General features: G+C 42.3%; 1 non-coding gene across 1 annotated transcript; it reads left to right on the plus strand.

The window, feature by feature from the left end:
- The first annotated feature begins 16983 nt into the window (after positions 1-16983).
- Positions 16984-17088, plus strand: LOC142862256 (U6 spliceosomal RNA). Its single transcript, XR_012913332.1, has one exon. It is a non-coding gene; the product is annotated as a U6 spliceosomal RNA (small nuclear RNA).
- Positions 17089-18855: the final 1767 nt, after the last annotated feature.

Below are 18855 nucleotides of genomic sequence, written 5' to 3' on the forward strand. Positions count from 1 at the left end.
GTTAGCGCCTCTTTTCTGCTGTGCTGGGCTACACAATTACCAGAGCCCTTGAGAATGCTTATTGTCAATAGGAGTAATTTCACATCCCATCCATTTAGTGAAAAGATGTGAAAATTGATCTTGGTCCTGCTGTGAGACTGGAAACAGAGCACGGGCTACAAATGCCTTGGAAATAAATATGTGCCCATGGTTGTTTTCATTAGGTATTGTGTAGTCCCGCCTCCAGGGAAATGAACTCAAGTCCAGCTGTCTTTCTGTGGAAGTTCAGATGTGTTCCCAATCTGGTGAAGTAGGCTGTCAGTTTCATTTATTGTTAAATTTCATTTATTGTTATGAAATTGTTATGAAATAAATAAATTTCATTTATTGTTAATTGTTTATGGTGGCTGTCAAGTACAGCAGCAGTCCCCAACCTTTTTGGTACCAGGGACCGGTTTCATAGAAGACAATTTTTCCACGGACTGGAGGGGCAGGAAGAAGGTTTCGGGATGATTCAAGTGCATTACATTTATTGTGGAGTCAAACCTCTCTGCTAATGATAATGTGTATTTGCAGCTGCTCCCCAGCGCTAGCATCACCGTCTCAGCCCCACCTCAGATCATCAGGCATTAGATTCTCACAAGGAGTGTGCAACCCAGATCCCTCACCTGCGCAATTTACAGTAGGGTTCCTGCTCCTATGAGAATCTAATATGCTGATCTGACGGGAGGCGGAGCTCAGGCAGTGATGTCAATGGAGCGGCTGGAAATACAGAGGAAGCTTCACTTGCTCCCCCATAGCTCACCTCCTGCTGTGCAGCTCGGTTCCTAACAGGCCACAGGCCAGGACTGGCCCATGGACCAGGGGGTTAGGGACTGTAGAAGTAAGGGATTGGCAGCCCTGAAGAGCACACTTGTCTGCTTTGTCCCCAGACAGGGGACAATGTAATTCGACACTGACTGCCAAGAAGGAACTCATCCTTCCAATTCAGCTTATTGTCTGGGCTCTTTTTTTATGGTTTCAAAAGTCTCTTCAAACGGACACCAAAATTAGTCTTAAATAGTACTTCTTGGATTGCTTTCAACAATGGTGATAAGGCCAAAGCTTCTCTCTTGACAGAAGTGGTTTCATTACCACTTGTTTCTATTTTGCCAAAATAAGCAAGGAACTTAAAAATGTGTTTTCATTATGGCTAAAGACCATGTTTTAGTTGATATCTCTTGCAAGGAAAGAACAATCTGCAAACTCCGTTATTAGTCTCTCTCTGGCTTTCTGCTCCTAAGGCAAAAAGTAGGTTTGTTGTTATTGTTGTTTGTTTTTCTTAAAGAGGACTTTTGTTTCCCTTAGCACAATTAACACATCAATGAGAATTTGTATTTCCATAAATTTTGCCTTTCACTCCAAGGAATCAGACTTATTATAAAATGACCTTCATTTACAAAGAGCTGTAATCAAGACAAAAATATTTATCCTAAAAATTAACTTTGGAAAACAGAAGGCTAAATAAAAGCAAAATGCATAAAGCTACATTTTCTAAGTCTTCTTCGGCTGCAGGTGACATTAGCTCAACTTTGATCCACAGGCATGACATCATCGATAGGGTGCACCCAGTGCCAGACATGCCACATTCTTTTGACCAAAACGGTGGTTTTGTGCAGACTTACAGATGCAGGCTAAATAGCTTCAAAGTTGGCCTGAGTCTTCACAGACAAACAGGTCAGAGCATATTTGAGTTATGCAACTCCTGCAGACGGCCCAGCCTCTTCCCCTGTGGCCGGCTGGAGAGTTTACATTTGTCAATTACTTCCTCCAGGGCCTGGCTCAGGTCTCATTTCCTCCAAGATCCTCTCTTGCACTAACTCACCTCACTCAGCCCTTCTACCCCAGCTGCTTATTACTCATCTCATACTCTTTGTTCTGCTCTGCCATGTGCTCAGTTATATTTTACCTCGAGATTGTTCTCTGAATTTTTACTTTATCCTTCAGCTAAATTGAAAGTGCCTGAAAAGTAGGTCCTGTCTGGTACTTCTTTTGTGTATTTCTATAGCACTTAAGTATAATGCTACTCGTACAATGGTTTCTTAGTAAGAGGAATGTTCCGTGGTTGTTGCGTTGGGGTTGGGATCTTGCCTTTTTGCCTTCTGTTCCTGAAAAACAAACTCACTGCTTCAACATCACGGGGTTTTCCCCGTCTGCTCTGGCAATGGCATGCTACCCTGGCATGTTCCTGTCTGTTTTGACCCCAGAAATCTGTCCCAAGTTTCTCTCCTCAGTGGCTAACATCTCATGGATTTTATTTTTCAAAGGTTAAACTGTCCACAACCAGGAAGGCAGGGGAGGGGAGGCAGGGAAGAGGGATGTCTGTGCAGAGGGTCATGTCGAGTGGGCGGCAGGGGACCCAAGGAGGCGTAGGAGCAGACTTTCAGGTGCTAGAGAGAACAGTGAGGGGAGCAGGTAGGTGGGGAGGCTCAGGTGAGGGAGGGGCCAGGGAAATCTAGATCCAAAGAGTTCAGAATCAATGCTGATTTGAAAAATAGTTATAGGTGCCATTAAAGCATCTCCGAAATAAAGATGTAAGGCCATGATTCTAAACCCCGCCTCACACATTCCCAGGGGATATGTGCTGGGGAAATAGGAAGCCATAGAATAAATAAGACACTTTTTCTGGAATGTCTATTTAACTGAACAATTTATAAGCAAATGAACTAGCTTAGGCAATAGCCCATCCCTTTGTGGGAGGCAATCTCTTGACTGGAAAGCCCATGAAGCTGTAGGTATGGCTGGATGAAAAAGTGTGGAGTGCTGGTCAGCACACACAGCTTGTTAAACCCACAGCTGCCGAGTGGAGTTAGGCGTGGCTGTGCTTACCACCCTGCATAGTTGTGCCTTTCAGAGGGAAGTCCTACGCTGTAGATACTGTCAAATTGCGGGCCCCGTGTTTCCAATTCCGTGGAGAGCATCGCTGGCTCTACAAACCAGATGGACCTGGACTGTCAGACTGTGGGCAACTGCAGCAAGAGCCAGTCATGGGTGTTGTCACTCATTTTCACTCCAGTGGGGTAGACACCCTAAAAAGTGATATAAGGATATAAGAAAGGATGGGAGGACCTACAGGGAAAGGTGCAGATGTATGAGAGGAAATTGGCATGGAGAAGCAGCACAGTGCTCCGCTGAGCACACACGGATCCAACAATCTGACCTGCCCACGCTTGACTGCCTGGCATCAAGCCAGCCAGGATTTCATGGTCCCCAAGTTGAGGCAACACCAGAACAAGGGTGTCGCAGGTGCTGTCTGTTGTCTGCCCTGTATCTCTCTGCTATACCACTCTGGTGCAGCACTATCTGGCTTCCGGTCACTAGCACCTGCGTCTCCTCGCCTGAGGGTGCTCCCTGGCCACTGCTGTGTGGCAGGCTGGAAGTCCCCCCGCCGACACACACAATCTCAGAGCATCCCGTAGCCAATACCTGGCAGGAGTGAGAAATACCTCAGCTCCCATCTCTGGATGAGCTTACTCCGATGTGTGTTGCACACTGGCTCTCAGACCTGCCCCGTGGGACTAAGCGCCAGTTGCCCACAGTAGTAGCCAGCTTGGTAACACATCCTTTGTTGTCTATTTTCCCTTCCTTGTATAACTCACTGCCATACTTACACCACTTAAATTTCTTGCACTTGAACCGTTATCTCAGAGTTAATGTCTGCAGGAGCTCAAACCAACATGGGAGCTTTCACATAAAGTCTCAAGATCTTTCCTTAGAATAGTGAAGGCTTTCTGCGGTTTTGGATGGGAAGGATGGACCTGTGATGCAAATATCCGCTAATGTCTCTGTCGATTGATGTGGTCATTAACCCTTATTAGAGTCATTCTGAGGCTACTGAACGACCTGGGGAGCCCACATGATCCCCTCATACCTCTATTGGTTAAATATTATTGTATAACAATAGTAATCCACCATAACATCATAGTCCCTTATTATTACAGTCCATGCATCTGGGATTGGTCGGGGTTTGACTGATCTAGGCTGGGCTTGCTCATGCATCTGTAGTTAGCTGGAGCACTCTTCTAGCTGGGCAACTCTGTTGTGTGTGTTTCTCCTCCCCTCCTGGGACCCGTTAGCCATCCAGGCCACATTCTTCTCTTTGCAGTGGCAGCGGTGGGTGAGTACATGTCCAATTGAGCAAATGTTTTTTAAGCCATTATTTACATCACATATGTGAGTGTTCCTTTGGTCCAAGTAAATTGGATGGCCAAACTCAAAGTAAAAGGGTAGGAAAAAACACTTTTCCCCTTTTGGAGATGATCTGCAAAGTCACAGGACAAGAAGCATGGAAAGGGGAAGGGATGAAAAACTGAGGCCAAATCTACCCAACACCTATACATTTGCTCTCCTAAGTCTAACTTTCTACTCCTCTATCCCTGGGAGAATTCTGCAGAAAACACTTGGCCGTCATCAAATTTTATAACTAGATTCTCAAGTAAATTAAGTTCTGGCTTGCCTCTTTTTCTTTTATTATTTTGTTCTCTTATGCAGTAAACAACCTGTTTTTATAATTTAAAATAAATCCTATAAAAGTGGCCATCTGAGCTTGTCTTAGCCTTGAACTAATGAATTTGAAGTGAAATGCATGTTTCGACAGCTGAAGCATTGTGGCAATAACCAATCAGCAATCAGGATCACTCTTTCCAGACAACACGCAGATTTCTAGAAGTGTTTAATTTAAGGATTCCTTACTTCTTAAACTTGACACTGACCATCCTCAGGACTTCCCCGGACATGCTGAAACAGCAGCGTAATGGAAATACCTATCATCGGTCTTCTCGTTAGTCCTTTTTGTCTTCTCCTTCCATCAGAAAAGAAAAAAAAAAAAAGATTTATGACTCATTGTTTTTCAAGGATGCTGCTTCCTCTGCAGTTTTTCAGGTTGTTTTTGGATAAGATTTTCTCCTTGTTTATACGGCTGCCCACTGAAGTGCTTTTATAGCCCAGGTTTGTGTGTTTACAGACCCATAAGTCAATTTCACGATATTATTTTCTGTCCTATAGTTTTTGGTGCTTTGAAACTGACTTGATACACAAAAAAGATACACAAAAAGTAAAGAAAACATACCTAGATTCAGTCTTGCCATTAAAAACAATCACATTGTTTGACCCGTCGCTCTGATGATAACCTCTTATGGTAGCTCTGTTTCCTTAGATCTGTCTTCTGGGACTACCTTACGGCCATTTCTGAAATGGTATGTTTCTGGGGTTCTCTAGGGAATTGTCCTAGGTTCTGTGGAGCCTGAGTTTCCATTATCTGTGGGAGCACAGGAAGGAATTTTACAGTAATTCTGCTACAGTGAAACATTTGCCTTGAGGCCGGAATCAAAAATAGCAGCTGGAAGGACATTTGGAAAGGGGGGTTTGTGGGAGTGCAAGAGAGGTGGAGACAGCGCTTTTCACATTTGGATAAAAACACCAGCTACAAGGCAAAACGGAGACGGGGCTGGCATCTTCTATCCTTGAAACTATCCCAAATTCGATTCTCCCCGGGGCTTGGCTCTCAGAGCCAGTGATTTCAGCGGGCGAGGGGCGGCCAGGGTCAGTGCCTGCTCTCGGTAACGAACAGCGAGCACCACGGCTCCTGGACGCCGGCCAGCAGCACGGCAAGTCGCATCTGAAATGTAGACCGCTTCCCCGGAGTCACTGGCACGGGTCAACTCATTTCAGCCCTCTGAAGACTTGGGGAAGAGATGCTCCACCTTTACTAATCAGTGTCATTGCAATAAAGGACACACATTATAGAAGATTTGGGCAAGCGCCTAAGAGAAATAAACAAAGGAATGTCAACTAGAAATAGAAACATCTACAGAATCATGACACAAGAGATGGTAGCAGCTAGTCTCCAAAGACAGGCGCCTGGCGAACCTTGCCGCCTAGTTTTAGTATTTATGCTCTTGTGAGGTGTCCTCCCTTTGAATCTGGGCTGCCTTGCGTGTACTTGTGACTAATAGAATAGGGCTTAAATGACACTGTGTGCCTTCTGAGGCTGGGTCCTGAGAAGTCTTGGCCCCTCTGCCTGGGTCTCCTAGGTATGACTTCTTGCTCTTGGGACAGTCCCACTAGAACCCAGTCATGAAGCTGTGAACAGCCCAAGGCCCATGGAAAGTCCACGTGTGGGTGCTCTCGTGGACAGCCCAGCCGTGCTCCCCCTCACAGCCAGCAGCAACTGTCACTTCAGATGCCTCCAGCCCCAGCAGCCCTTGGTCCAAAACTGCATGAGATAGTCTAAGAAAACTGCCCAGCTGAGAACATCGAACACACAGAACCATGAGAAATAATAATATATTGTTATTTTAAGCTACTAGGTAACTGGAACAGAAATTACATATTTATAACCAAACATATATATACTTATGAATGGATCCACCAACTGATGGATCAGTTGAATGACTTTTTAGTCACTTACTCATTTACTCAACAAACATCTATTGAACTTACATGTGCCAGGCACAGTGCTAGTCTCTGGGAATACAGTGGTAAATAAACTAATTGCAGTCCTGACTCTAAGGAACTTACAATCCAATAAGGGGAGATGACAATAAATAAGAAAACACATAAATAATTATAAAATTATAAATTATGTCATTTTTATGATAAAAAGAAAATGAACATGGTGCTATGCCAGAATAAGAGGGAAATCCAATCTAGCCTGGGTAATCAGTAAAGATCCCTCTGAGGAGGTGATTTTTAAGTGGATATCTGAAATGTGAGAAGGAGCCAGCCATGCTAGGGGGAAGGGCACAGAGAACTTTCTAGAACAAGGGAATGATAAAGATCCTAAAGTGAGGAGCTCGGGATATTGAAAAGGCTGAGAGAAAGCCACCATGGTTGTGCTAGAGGGACCTAGGTGAAAAGGGCCAGAGAGGAAGAACTAGACCACAAGCAGTCTGGCTTGTGGGCCCTGGTGAGGGGTTTGGATTTTCTCCTAAATGCAGTGGGAAACCATTAAAGGCATTTAAACAGAGGAGTGACATGATCCAATTTACATTTTAAAAAGGTCACTCAGGCAGCCTGGTGGATAACAGATTAAAAGGGGATCAGGAGGCGTCCATCCACGGCGAGGTGCTGGAAGGTTCTAACACTGCAGGCAGAGCCCTGAGAAGCACCACATGGCACCTGCTTCCTGCTGTGTCACGGGGCCATTGCTCCTCAGAGAGCCCCAGCAGCACTTGTTCCAAGGCAGGTCCTTTACGGACTGTACTTCTGATTGATGACAAATTCACATCCAGAGAATTTCTCCATTGTGTCTGCGATGCACACGCTATCCTAGTTCTGGCGTCATAGGTGAGCCATGTGCACAGCTAAGCCACCCAGTGAGGGGTATGTCAAGGGGTGCTCATGAGCCGGCTGCCCTCAGCGGCTCACTCCAGTGCACCACTTGCACCATCTCGTCTTACACCAGATGCCACTCCAGGGGTGGCTGTGGGTGAGGGGCTGCAGGAATAGCCCCCCCCACCCCCGTGCCCACCCCGAGCCAGCAGCAAATCCTGTGCACTGGGACACGTGATGTCTGAAGTGCCAGTCCATCTGGTTGACCAGATTTGCCGCCTTGATGAAGCTGTCTTTCCTGACCAAGTTGGCTACTGTTACCAACAGATACTGGGTCCTTGTGCTGTTGTTAAATTAGTTGTGAATAAAAGGGAAGCAGAGTGTCTAAGGCCTGCAGTCCCCATAGGCTAGAGAAAATCTGTCAATAGCAATTATTCCCCAGGATTGTCATTACAAAGGTATTTAGCTCTGCATGTTCAGCTGCCCTCTGACTTCCATGGGATTTATAGATTGTACCTTCACAGAAACTGCCAGGCACATTTCCGACAAAAATATCTGCATATACACAGCCAAGTGTGTGTGGCAAGCACTGAACCACACATGCTGGGGAGTAGACCGGCTCGCCTGTCCCCTCCCTCACCTTAGAGCTGTTTCTCCCAGCACCAGCCCAGCCACCACGACTCTGGGAGTCAGCCTCGACCTCTGTCTTCCTCTTCCTCCGCACTGCCACTCCCTTTAGCTCCCCAAACCACTCACTTTTCTCCCTCTGCTCGCTGCTGCCCTGGGCCAGGAGGCCCCCAGCAGCAGCCTCTCGGGTCTCTGCAGCCAGACTCATCACTCCCTGCTTCCACCCCATCCTCCAAGCGGCAGCTGTATTTATTGACTGTCAGCCCCTTGAGGGCGCTTCCTCCAACCCTGGGCCTTCCCATACACCAAGGAGTTGGCAAACCGGCAAACCAGGTCCCAAGATCCGCGGGCCTGCTGTTTGTTTTGTAAATTAAATTTTACTGGAACATCTACCCCCCATTCATTTATGGATTGTCTATAGCAGCGTTTGCGCTACAACACAAAAGTAGTTGAGAAGTTAAGGCAGAGACTGTATAGCCTACAAAGCCTCAATATTTACCACCTATCCCTTTATAGAAAAACCTGGCCAACCCTGCCATGCACTGCTCCTTCTGCCTTGAACTTTCTCTTCTTATGTCCTTTCTCCTTGTCCACCCCTTCCTTCTCTTCACCTGGCAACCTCCTACTTACCCTTCAGCTCTTAGTCTAGAAATCACTTCCTCCAGGAAGCCCTCCCTGACTACACCCCTGTATATTTCCCATAGCACTGTATTTTTATATCACAGCAATAATTACAATGGCCTATTTACTTTTTGGTGTCCCCACCAGACGCTAAAGTTCTTGAGGGCAAAGACTGGGCCTATCTTGTAGGCCTGCTTCTTCATTTAGTGAGCCCTGGAGCAAGTATCATTAGTCTTATCTGCCATTTGTCTACATATTTAAGCATTATGAATCAAGCTAACAAACAGTTAAATAAAATACCTTTAAACTCTTGACCTGACAAGTATTCCTTTGTGTGTGGTAAAAAATACATGTAAACTTATGATTTATATATAATTAGAAGTTGGTAAAATATTAAATACAATTTAATTATTATTGTGAATGGCTGTTCTAATATTTTATATTTACTTATATATTTGTTTCATAAAATTTATTTTTCTTCTCTTCATTTTGCCAACACTAGTTGTGTGATTGTAACCTAGGTTTTCACATAATGTGTGTTCAATTGCTGGCAATAATCTAAAGAATCAAAAATAAAATTAAGTGCAACATGCCTACATGTTGTTATCAGTAAGTCTGGAATTGAGATGAGAAGTCTTGGCTAGAAATAAAGATTTGAGTCTTTATCAGCACACTGTTGGGAGTTAAATGCATAAGAGCGAATGACTGAAAAAAGAGGGTGAGAAATGGATACCTGGAGAATCCTATCCCTGAAGAGAAGGGTGGAGAAAGAGTTTCCAATGAATAAGACTAGAAGGAGGCATTTTGAGTGAGCTGGAAACTTAAAGAGGAGATACAAACAAGGAAGAGGTCAATTATAAAACGTAACCAAGAAGCTAAATTTTGAAAAAACTCTGAAGCATCTCCTGGATTTGACAATTAGAGGGAACTGGCAAAGTTGGTGGCAGGGCCTGTGCTGGGTCACCTCGATCTGTCCTCTCTGTGAGCCCAGGGAGGCTGACCTGCATGGGCAGCGACAGCGCCCATGGATTCTGGCCGTGCGTGGCCCGTGGGGAATATGGGCAGGAAATGAGCGGGCAAGAGAGAGAGGCTGAGGTGTCTATTCCCCTCGCTCCCTTGAGAGGAGGGTTCTTGTCTGCTGCTCGCACTCCTGCGGGGTGGCCTCTCCACACAGTATCTCCCAGGCTCCTGTGAAGCCTCTTTGCCCTTTTCTTGCAGGCCTGGGGTAGTGACAGCTTCCTGCTGTTACCAGCCCCTGCGGTGCCACACTATTCTCCCAGCTTCCCTGTATCCTCTCAGCATCTCTGTGGATAGTCCTTATATCAAACTCTCCTCAAATGACCCAATTCGAGTGTGCTCTTGGTTTCCTGCTGGGATCCCGACTGAAGCAGGGCTCACTCCAGGCTGCAGTGGGCTGGGAAATGAGTGGCAGAGTAGGGAATGTACAATATTATTTTGAAGAGTAACACAGAGAAGCACAGATAATAATATAAAACTATACCAGATTTCCAATGGGAGCTTGTAGACTAAGTTCTGTTGTCTGTCATGATGTGGTCAGGAAAACACACACCCCTCTAGGCATCTCAAATAGAAAGGGACTTAAATGACAAATACAGGCTTAAACGACTCAGGGAAAGCTGCAGGAGTGTAGGTGGTCAGGATACCTCTTTCAGGAAATCTAGAAGTGCAGGAATCACAAGGAAGCCACTGCCACTCATCTGAGCTGCCTGTAGAACCAATGGGGGGATTCTCAGGAGAACACCCACAAGATTTAGGCAAAATTCCACCTCAGCCATCTGCCGCTGCCTCCAGAAAACAATGGTTTCTCCTTTTCCCCTACCAAATTTCATGCAAGTGCCTCTCACTGGTGGAGTGTAAGCTGAATGCTGTTGGCAAGATCAGGGAAATGTAGTTTCCAAGTTTATTCTCCTGTGGAAAAAGATAAGAGCCCAGAAAGGCAGATATGGTGCTGAGTATCCACAAGTGGCAATTGGCAGGGTTCCCAACAACAATCTCTCTCCTGCCACTTACATAGACAATTTTATTACTCAACATCGTAAGATTACATTCTGTCCCTATTAGGGTTATACACCATAAGAATTGGTAGGGTAACTGTATTTTATGTTATAGGTTTTATAAAGATCAACAACATTAAGTACAAATTACCTATGAATGTGGAAGATTTTTGGAAGAGTAACAACAAAGGAAAAATATCCAGTTTCTATTCTTAAGAAAGCAAATGTCACTCATTCAAAAAACTTTGAGAATCTATCATGCGCTCACAGTGGAAACCTAGGAAACCAGAATTTTGTGTGGACTCATACCTATACAGTCAAGGGATTAAAAGCCTACATGGGAATAGCAAATACCAAATTCAGGATGGAGATTACCAACAGGGAGGGAGGGGATCTAGGCAAAGCTATAATTGTGTAAGTAATATTTTAAAGTGGGTGGTGTGTACACATGTGTACTTTATTTTTATTTCTATTTTTGTTATGGCTGAAACATCTCATAATAAGCTTTTCTTTTTTTTTAAAGAACTAGGCTGGGTCTCTGTCCTTAGGGAGTTTATATTAATATTTTAATATGAGAACTCTCCTCCCCCCCAGACATATACATACAGGGGAAATGGACTAAGAGATGACGGTGAGCTGCTATCTTAGGGAGAGCTTCCTGGGAACCAGTCTTTGTGAAGTTAATCAAGTAGATCAAGAAGAAAAATTATACATGAACTCTGCTACAAAAGGCAAATTTAATATTGGCATAGACTTTCATCTTTAATCAAAGTGTTTGCTATGGTTTGGATGTATCCCTCAAAGTTCAGGTGTTGGGAACTGAATGCTCAATGCAACAGTGTTGAGAGGTAGGTCCTAATGGAAGATGTTTAGGTTGTGAGACTCCCCCTCTGATGAATGAATTAATGTCATTATGTCAGGAGTGGGTTTGTTATAAAAGTGAGTTCAGTGCTTACTCTCTCTCTCACTCTCTCACTCTCTCTCTCTTTCATGTGCTCTTGCCTGTCTGCTTTCTGCCATGGGATGACTCAACAAGAAGGCCCTCACCAGATGCAGCTGCTTGATCTTGGACTTTCCAACTTCCAGAATTATAAGCCAAATAAATATCTTTTCTTTACAAATTACCCATTCTCTGGCATTATGTTATAGCAGCACAAAATTGACTAAGACAGTGATTCATACTTGATATCTTTCTTGCTTTATAAGGAAAGACAGAATAAGATAATGTCCCACCTCATACTGACTTTCAATGATTCTACCTCCAACAGGACACTCTATACTAAAGATGCAAATGTGAAGGGATAGGAGGCAAGGTGGTGAGCAGCATGAGGCGGAGGACAGGTGGGTTTGGGGGCAGGCTTTGGTGGGCAGGAAGCGGGAAATGAGATGTAGCATTTAGAAAAGCAAAAAAGAAAGGAAAAGAAAAGGGGGGAAAAGAAGACAAGCATTCAAAAATTCACTTCAGGCTAAGACTATATACAAAATGTCATGGAAAGTTCACAAACAATAGGACATGTTCTCTGACTTCGAGAAACTTAGAGAAGCATTTGCCCAAAGGCTCAAAATGCTTAGAATGATACTCAGTATGCCACGTGCTTTACAAGGATGGTCTTACTTAATTTACACACTAACCCATGAGCTCAGCACTCCTAAGCCCAGGTTTCAGGGAAGGAAACTGAGCTCAAAACAGTTCTGTAACTCATTTGTCTGCAGCAAGGGGCAGAACCAGCACCATTCTTAACTGTTGCCCTCCCCAGGCCTGAGCAACTTCAGTGGATGATGGAACTGATGATGTCTCCTGGAAACATTTGTCTCTAGAAGGTGGGGGCATTACTTGTTCATTCCTCAGTCCCCTCCCCAGGTGCCACAGGTATATTTTATGATTCTACTATTTTTTAAGTCACATTTCCTTCCTCTCCTGTCCTCTCTAATCCCTTTCTCTGTGCCCATCTTCTCTTTCTGTCCCATTCCTCTCCCAAAGCCTGCAATAACATATATTCAAATAGTAAGCTATGCATTTAGTTTTCCAAATTGTCTTCTCTCTTTGCATCTATGTTTGGAGGAAATAGAATATGTAACCCTAAAGACCCTTCTCAGACTGTAATTTTCCCTTCAATTCTGTATCATTCCCATCAGTTCAGAAACATAGTTTAATACTCCCATCTTTAGAAAAAAATAGTAACTATTTTTTTAAAACCCCTTCCTTGATCCCACATGCTCCTGCAACCCTATTTCTCTATTCTGCATTTACAGCAAGTCATCTTATAAAAGTTGTCTTCATTTCTCACCTCCCATTCTCTCTTCAACCCACTTCAACTGGCTCCTGTCCCACTCTGTGCTGATATCTCCCAAATTTATATTTCCAGTCCCAGCCTTCCTTCTTAACCAGCTGCCTCCTTCACATCTAATTTGGATGTTTTACATGCATTTGCAAGCTAACATGCCCCGGGGCAAATTCTTATTTTCCCAGCCTGACCTATTCCTCTCCCCACTTTCCTTATCTGGCAAATAGCTTCACCTAAGTCTAAGCTGAGGGTCTGGAGACCCTCCGTTCCCTTGGCCCCCAATGTCGAATCCACCAAGTGCTATCCTCCCTACCTCCAGAATATCCCAAATCTGTCTGCTTCTCTCCATCTCTATCCTCATCCAAGCCACCGTCACTCTTACTGGAATTACAGTTACAGCCACTTTATATAATCCATTCTCCACATAGTAGCCAGAGTAATGTTTTAAAATGCAAATCAGACCAAATCATTCTTCTATGTAAAACCCTTCCATGTCTTTCCTTTAGATTTAGCATAAAATCTGGCCTTCAAGGCTCTCTATGATCAGGTTTCTGGTCCTCTCTCTGACCAGATGACCCTCTCCCCTGCTCACCAAGCTGCAGTTGCACTTCTGATCTTTCTGTGCCTTGAGCACGTTAAACTTTGAAGCTTCCGCTCTGACTGTTCACTCCCTCCGCTTGGATTATGAATTCCCTTAGTTTTCCACAGCTGGCTTTTCCCAGTATCTGGGTCTCAAATGTCACCTTTTCAGCCTTCCCTCGCCATCCAGTTTAACTTACCTACTCACTATCACCCTGTCCTGTTTGATTTTCATATAAAAACTTATTACTACCTGATGTCCCATTGTCTTGTGTGAGTCTATCCACTCTAGAATGCAAGATCTGTGAGAACTATAACCTTATCTTTCTTGCGTTTTACCATATGCTCAGTAGCTAGAATGGTGCCTAACACATAGTAGGCACTCAATAAACATTTGTCTAATCATTGAAAAATAAGTTCCTTGAAATCTGGGACCATTATGACTCATAAACTTCTATATAACTTTTCCCAATTATCTAATCAGATCGCCACATTGTGAGCTCTCAAAATATGATTCATGGTGATGAAAACATATACAACAAATTTACCTTAAAAATTCTGGATAGATAAAAGGAAAGAAAAGAACTTAATGTATGCCTTCATTTTAACAAAAGTTTATTGTGATAAATCTAACAGTGATACGAACTGCAATCCTTCCAATATGGGACTCTTTTCTGGGTTTGGGGTCTAAACCTTTGAATTAACTAATAGTGGTTGACAAGACCCAGAGGCAAGGCATTCTCCAACCCTCTTAGGCTATCATCCTGCTCTTCCATTCCCCCTTTACCTTGTGAACTAGAGAAGCAATGAGTATTTGTTTTGAGAATTCTTCTCTTCCATCAAGAAACAATGTCAATAATCCAAGACCTGAAGAATTTTCTAGGGTTTAGGATGTATATTATGAAACACTTTAAAAAAGTGGGTTATGGGTACTTTTCTATCCACTCTGTGTAACTCTAATAGATTGTGTAATGCCTCGCGAAGGTCCTGGACGCTCACCACCCACATCTCCAGTCTAAAACTAGGTTATGAGTAAAATGAAAACTCTGCAAAAAATAAAAAAAAAAATCCTTCAACTTCTCATAAAGTCCTCAGCTCAATTCATATCTCACTGGCATGGAAATCCAGATTGTGCAAAGAGGTCAAGAACCTAAATAATTATTCAGCTAGCATTTTGAAATTGTGGAAATTCTCATTTCCACACAATAGCCAAGAGAATGCAGCCATGGTGTGACATCAGCAGGCAAAAGACTGAAAAGATATTTTCCTTAATTACCCGATAGCTCCTGCCCTGCTTTAACTTGAGAGAAGCAAGCCTGCCACACACACCTAGGGTTCAGGGAACATTAGGGTGGAGGAGGGGTGGGATGGAGTGGAGAGGCTTTATCTAGTCTGAACCATGCATAGCTTGGGAAAGTGCCCAAGTGAAAACAATTGAATACCACATCATTTTCCCAGAAGGCTGGCAGAGTTCTCCATAGACTGTTAAGCTCCAACTACTTTATAAACTCTATGAAGACATCTTTAAGGCCCTACTATTTTTCCCCCCTCTGGGAAAATGTCTTCACTCCAAGAGGTTATCCTGGGAAGATATCATTATCTTCAAACCCCAACAACAAAGCCCCGAGGCACCCCATCCTGAAATTCTTGAACCCTGTGCTCCACCCTGATTCAGTTGAGGAAACTGATAAGCAGCTGTAAAAATAAAGTGTAAAACATTCTCTCCCATTCAAATCCATGGCACAGTTTGCACTTTTAAAAAATGGGGCCATGAGGTTGTTCTTTTCCATTTTTTAAAAAAGTTACAGAACAAAACACAGCTAAGCAACCATACATACTGCAAGATGAATTTGTACACCCACTAGCTTATATGTAGTTCATATGTTTGTACATAAATATTTACTTAAAACTTTGTTTTATCAACATTTTAACACATTCACAAAAGTAGAGAAACTAGTACAATGAACCCTATATGTACTCAACACCCAGCTTCAATGATTATCAACATAAATTCATTCCACTTTAGTGTTCTTATAATAAAACACAAAATCTAGCTGTGAGACTATGCCCAGGTATAACATTTAATTTGCTACAATACATAATAATTTCTTTGGAGTTTTTGCTCAAAAAAAGTAAAACTTCACAAATTCTGACTAACTGGCTACAACCCTATCCAAACTACTGAAAAAGCTGCATTATACACTTTTTAAAAGGCAGTTTTATCATTTGCAAGATAAAGAATATCATAAAAGTATTGCCAAGGAGAGGTCCTGTCAGATTTGCCTTAATGAACACATACACAAATGGTAACTGTAAAATTAATTATCTTTGCACTCAAATAGGTGCTTCTAGAGTAATAAAAGATGTATTAATCATCTTGGGCTGCCATAACAAAATACCATAGACTGCGTGGCTTAAACAACAGTGATTTATTTTCTCACAGTTGTGGAGGCTGGAAGTATGAGATCAGGGTGCCAGCACAGTGGGATTCTGGTGAGGGCTCTCTTACTGGTTTGCAGACAGCCACTTTCTCTGTGTCCTCACATGGCAAAGAGAGACCAAGTTCTCTGATGTCTCTTAAAAGACACTGATGCCATCACGAGGGCCATTACATAGAGGGTTAAAGCTACAACATGTGAATTTCGGGGGAATACAATTCAGTCCATAGCAAAAGACAAGTTTTTTCCTTCATGTTTAAAAATCCTTATTTCTTCATAAAATATAATTAGGTAGACATTATTTACTTGCCTGGAAAACCCTTTTTCTTCATGATGCAAATACAAACTTGAGACAAATTCATAACAAACATACAAATTCCCTATTAGATAAATTTTTTGAATAGGTTTCTCAGCATATGAAATAACTAGTCAGTACCTGCTGTTTCTCTTCTCTTTGGGGATATATTTTCCCTGTAATAAACTGATAAGGGACAACATGGGTTTGAACTGTGCAGGTCCACTTATACATGGATTTTCTTCTACCTCTGCCACCGTGAGACAGCAAGACCAACCCCTCCTCTCCCTCCTCCTCCTCAGCCTACTCAACGTGAAGATGAAGAGGATAAAGACCTTTATGATGATCCACTTCCACTTAATAAATTGTAAATATATTTTGTCTTCCTTGTGATTTTCTTAATAACATTTTCTTTTCTCTAACTTACTTTATTGTAAGAATACAGTATATAATTAATATAACATAAAATATATGTTAATCAACTATTTAAGTTAGTGATAAGGTTCCCTATCAACAGTAGGCTATTTGTAGTTTAGTTTGGGAGGAGTCAAAAGCTACATGTGAATGTTTGACTGCAGGGGGGTTGGCACCTTTAACCCCCACATTGTTCAAGGGCTAACTTTAATAATGGGCAGGTAGGCTTTCTGGGTCTGCTCTTGGCCCTAAAATTGGAACAAGTTGAGAGGAGATACCTGCTTTCACTACAGTCTAGTTTGGAATTCATACATAATTATCATATCTTATTTGATAATGCTCAATATAAACACTAAGATTTTCTAAAAGTAACCTGGGATGAAACCTTGCTTGTGTTTTTCTAAAGATCAGTAATTTGTGTTTGCTGCGGCAGAACATATTCTAAAATTGGAATGATACAGAGAAGATTAGCATGGCGCCCGCACAAGGATGACACGCAGATTTGTGAAGCATTCCATATTTAAAAAAAAAAAAATCAGTATTTTTTTGTTGACAGAAATTAGGATGCTTACCAAGAGATGTGGAAAAAAATCAGGGCCTCAAAATTCCCCTTGAATTTTCAAGGGAGTAATTCATTATTCCACTCCTGGCCTAAGTCATGGTTCCTGTGCATGGCCAGCTGTTGGTGGCTGAACTCTCCCACAAAGGTGACCCCACTGGAGAAGTGAAGTCATCGTTGCAGACCACTGTTGAGAATTCACCCTGGGATACCAAGGGGCATCAGCGCTCTTTTTAAGGAATCTCTGGGGATGAAAGTGCTTTAGGGCACAGGGCCAAACCTTATGAACTGAGAACAAAAAGAAAGGTACTTTGTGAAGGGTATTTGAGTTGCCAACAGCTTGAGATATAACTTAAGAATGATCTGTAACTGACCATATGAAATCTTGTCTTGACATTTTCCTGGAAGTTGGAAGCATATATTGAAAATAAGAATGCTTAGGTTGAGGAGTGGCACAAATTAACTGGAATATAGCTCCTTATTATGTATGTTACACTTGATATACTGTATTTTTGCATGAGATCTAAGATTATGGGATTGGGAATTCGGGAAGTTCTGAGTCCAAATTCTGACTCCAACATTGGTAGCTGTGTGACCTCAGGCTAATTTGTAAACCTCCCCATTTTTTTTTAAATCTATAAAATGCAGATAATATTACTTAACTTCATTAAGTGGTTATAGGGAATAAATAAGACTATATATATAAATAGCTTGACATTGTGTTTGGTATAGAGTAAGAGCCAAATAAATGGTACTATTATTAGCTTAGCATAATTGAACTTCAGCAATTATAATTAACTACACTTGCAAAATCTGAGTAAAAGATTACTTTACTTACTTATCTCAACAACCAGAAACACCTTCTCCAGGGGAGGGAGATATTTTTTAGAACTTTTCTCAGTGTTAGTTTGCATATCTTTGGGGTATTTTAAAAGGTGCTAAGCAGTTTTTCTTAGCACTTTATAGTATCCTTCTGGTTCATAGGATTTTTGTAGCTTATTTGCCACTTACATAAGAAGCTCTGTCTTCTTTAAGTCTCACTTCGCAGGAAATAGTGGGAATATTTACCAAGTACTTTTCAGAAGTAAGATGAGTGGTAAGAAATTCAGGCAAGGTTCTGTGGATACACACACAATGCAACAACATACATAAGGGGTCTTAATGTAATATACAATACCACTAAAAAGACTAGTTTACTTCCCCAGTGGTATATATTAATAGAAGTTTCCTGAATGGACTCCTCTAACTACTGCAATCACAGTGATAAGACCAGCTTGAACTGTCAGTAGCCCTGGGGTGTGCAAAATGAGACAGCCCAGCCTAGACTGGCCTCTATTTCTCATTTATGGTGAAGAAAGCAGTGTTTGCTTTAGTGAGTGTGAAATTCACCTGCAGATTTCAAGGGGAAAACTAGAGGCAAAAGATTAAGCTAGAAGATAAGAAATCTTTCAGTAAAATAATCAACAGAGCAAATAGACAACCTACAGAATGGGAGAAAATATTCGCAAGCTACACATCCAATAAAGGGCTAATAACCAGAATTTAGAAAAAACTCAAGCAAATCAGCAAGAAAACAACAAACAACCCTATTAACAAATGGGCAAAAGACATGAACAGAAGCTTCTTAAAAGAAGAAACGTGAAAAAATGTTCAACGTCACTAATCATTAGGGAAATGGAAATTAAAACTACAACAAGATGTCACTTTACTCCAGTTAAAATAGCATTTATCA

This window comes from Microcebus murinus, chromosome 18, assembly GCF_040939455.1.
Source record: "Microcebus murinus isolate Inina chromosome 18, M.murinus_Inina_mat1.0, whole genome shotgun sequence".
In the NCBI taxonomy this organism is placed as follows: Eukaryota; Metazoa; Chordata; class Mammalia; order Primates; family Cheirogaleidae; genus Microcebus; species Microcebus murinus.